Genomic DNA, 3,472 nt, shown 5'->3' with positions numbered 1-3,472 from the left:
GGTGTCGGTGTCCAGGCCCGAGGGGCCCCCGGGCGCCGCCATGCTGGGGGCGCGGCAGGCGCGCGGGGGACTCTGGGGGCTGTAGTCCGGGGGGGCGCGGGGCACGCTGGGAGCTGTAGTCCTCCAGCGCCGCCTCCCGCAAGAGCCCCCGGCCCCGCCACCGGCACCTCCCGAGCCGGCCCAAAGCGGCTGCTCCACCTCTCCGTAAAAGAGCCCGTATCGCTTCGTGTTTGCAAAGAAAGAGAGAAGCGTTGAATCACTGAGGTTGGGAAAGACCTTCAAGATCATAGAGTCCAACGTTAAGCCCTACTCTACTGTGTTCACCTCCAAACCGTATTTGCAAGCACCACATCTATAAGGCTTTTAAACACATCCAGGAATGGTGACTCAACCACTTGCCTGGGCAGCCTGTTCCAACGCCTGACAGCCCTTACAGAGAAAAGAAATTCCTAATGTCCAGCGTGAACCTCACCTGGTGCAGCTTCAGGCTGTTCCTTCTTGTCCCATCACTATTTACTTGTGAGAACAAACCAGCAACTACCTCTCTACAATGAGAGAATGATAAGGTCTCCCCTCAGCCTCCTTTTCTTCAGACTAAACAGCCCCAGTTCCCTCAGCTGCTCTCATAAGACTTTTTCTCCAGGCTTTTCACCAGCCTAGTTGCTTCCCTCCACACCCCTTCCAGCACCTCAGTGTCTTCCCTGTGTTGAGGTGCCCAAGACCAAACAACTGCTTTGTCCATATATAAGGAATGACAAGCTCCAAGGATAATAAACTGATCTCCAAAGAGCCACTAAATCTTCAGCTCAAAAAAGCTAAAGATCAGATGGGTGACGTTCTGTTTAGAGCTCTTAACCAACTTGCCCTGAAAGACCCTTCATCTCGGTTTAACAACACTCTCCTGGCCGTTTCCCTCTAACCGGCTGTTGGAGGCACAGGGATTTCTAGAACAGATTGCAACTGTGTTTCATCTCAATTACTTGCCTCCACGGATGTCAAGCACCAGATGCTTCAAAGCATGTTTTAGAGAAGCAGATCAGGCAGAGTTCAGTGTGCTTACAGGCCTGCTCTTTGAAACACGGCAGTTTCCAGAGATACGATCCAGAAAAAACCAGACAAAAACATGCCATGTGCCAGAAATAGCTGCTGGGTGTGCTTTGCAAACAGAGAAGTGAAATGAGCAGCAGCTCTTGGAAATGGATCTTGCCATCAAAAAGGCAACCTTGCAAAGAAAGGCAAAAGGCTGCAGACAGATAGGAACTCTTTTGCGTGGGAATTTCAAGGCAGGAAGAATATCCCCAAATTTAGATTGGGAATTTAATGATTTAATATAGAGTTAAGATACCAATGGGTTGAAAATGGGAGAACTGATGAACAAAATACTGATAAGAGGTTCAAGGACTTGGATTCTTGGTATATGTATGACTTTTGTAATTAAGAATTTTAGGAGGGGGTTTGTGTATACCATAAATATCAACATTATGCTTGACAATCTTATGACTTAAATAATGAAAAGGGACTAAATGGAAGTGATTTATTCTCATGCATACCACAAGAATGAACTGACAACCAGGGCACAAAGTTTTTCTGACTCTTAGCTATTACTGGCTACCAGCTGCACTGAAGAATAGTCCATGTATCACCATTAGAATATATAATATAAATTATATTTCCTCATTATGCATGTGATATATAGCTCTTTGAAAGCTAATTTCCTGGCTTTGGTAAGGAAAGTATTATTTTGCATCACTTATTACTGCTATTCAATGTAGTTACTCTTTGCCAGCAGGAGTAAATCTGAGTGTTCCATGAGTAATCTCCAGCTGACCTACTGTGTTAAATAAGTCTGTTCCCCTTCTATTAACCTTAGCTGTAAACCAGATTAAAATTTTCATTCTATTCTTGTAGGCCACCCTTTCAATTCAGCCAATCTTATTAATTGCCTGTCTCTGGATTTTTTTTTCATTTTAAAAAGAAAACACTTGCCAAAAGTGGAACAGCAATAATGTAAATAAGTCATTATAGAAATGCATAATCATATAATTACATTCTTCTGAGACTTAAAACATAAATAAAACATTATCACTGAGCAGTGAAAATATTCCCTGGCTATGTTGTCTGTGCCAGTCACTGTATTTCTTTTTAGATTGCTTTAGTTATTGCATGATACCCAAACAATAAAGGCTGTTCTGAGCATTACTCATTCCCATGATTATAATGCCAGAAATCAACCTTTTTTACTTTTCATACTGAAATTCTTTTCACTGCAGACATACATGGTGATTAGTCTAAGTTGGTACAAATTTCAGGTTATCTTTGTCCTAAATCAGCACCTGGAGGATACCATTTATACCTCTGGGGCTTTGTTAACTTTGTGTTAATCTGATACTACTCTAGGATGTCAAATTTTTGCTTGAATGCTGAAGCTGTGCCAAACTGTGCTGTTTTACTGTCATGTTGAAAATAAGACAGCCTGCTTTGTCAGAGACATTTTCACTGCTAGAAAACACACTGCTGGTGTGGGCAGGACAGCTTTTCAACATGTGTTCTGATGCCATAAGCCCTATCATTTTCAGACACTATCGTCATCTTCACCTTAACTACACATTTTCCAGCGTGATGTATCAACCCATATGGCAATTCCAGCAGGGCTGCTGGACAGCCCCTTTGACCTGTTTTCACCAGGCCTGCATGGTACTGTATGAAGGCTCAGTATAGCAGGGATTTTACACTGCTAAACAGTTCCTGGCTTGCATTCAACCCTTCACACTAGAGCTGTGTAGTCTCAGGCCACCTCAGTCAGCAGACATGCCTCACAATATCCTTGGTCTCTTTCTAACAGGCTCCCTTAGCACTAACCTCCCTCCCCTTCTTACCTTAATTACTCCCTCTTAAGACTTGCCTTTAGTGGAAGGCCTTGGTTTAGGATTCACCCATTCTCCACTGTACAAAACAAGCACTTCTGCACTGTCTTCTGCCTCCATGTCCTCAGAGCAAGGACAAAACCCTTCAAAGGTGCCTCACCAGTCACCTTTCTCAGCTCTGACCTCTCCTTCAAGTACCATGTCCTCTCCTCTCCCTCCTTTCTGTCCCTTTCCCCATCGCTGTGATTCCCCACAGCTGTGTAAATACCTTTCTAGAGCTCTGTTCCCATCCTGGGGATGCTCCTTTGCTCAGATCCGAGCGTTCCGCACAATTTGCTTCCCTCACAGCTGTTGCTTTCCTTCTTTCCCTGCCTGGGCCGAACATTTGCTGTCGGTGAGAACACGAAGCTTTTGCTCTTTTGAGAGGCGGGTGTTTGCCCACGGCCCCCGCAACACCTCACGACGACCAGGCAACAAACCTGCAACAGCAACAGAGCCGAAAGTCCCCGGGACGCGCAGGCAGGGTGCGGGGGTGGGCACAGCCCGGGCCGTTCGCAGCGAACCGGTTCCCTCCGAGGCAACCGGCGGGACGTGTCCGGGAGGGCAGC

This window comes from Chaetura pelagica, unplaced genomic scaffold (assembly GCF_000747805.2).
Source record: "Chaetura pelagica isolate M959 unplaced genomic scaffold, ChaPel_1.0 scaffold249, whole genome shotgun sequence".
NCBI classification, from domain to species: domain Eukaryota; kingdom Metazoa; phylum Chordata; class Aves; order Apodiformes; family Apodidae; genus Chaetura; species Chaetura pelagica.
Note: the sequence above shows the minus strand (reverse complement) of the source record.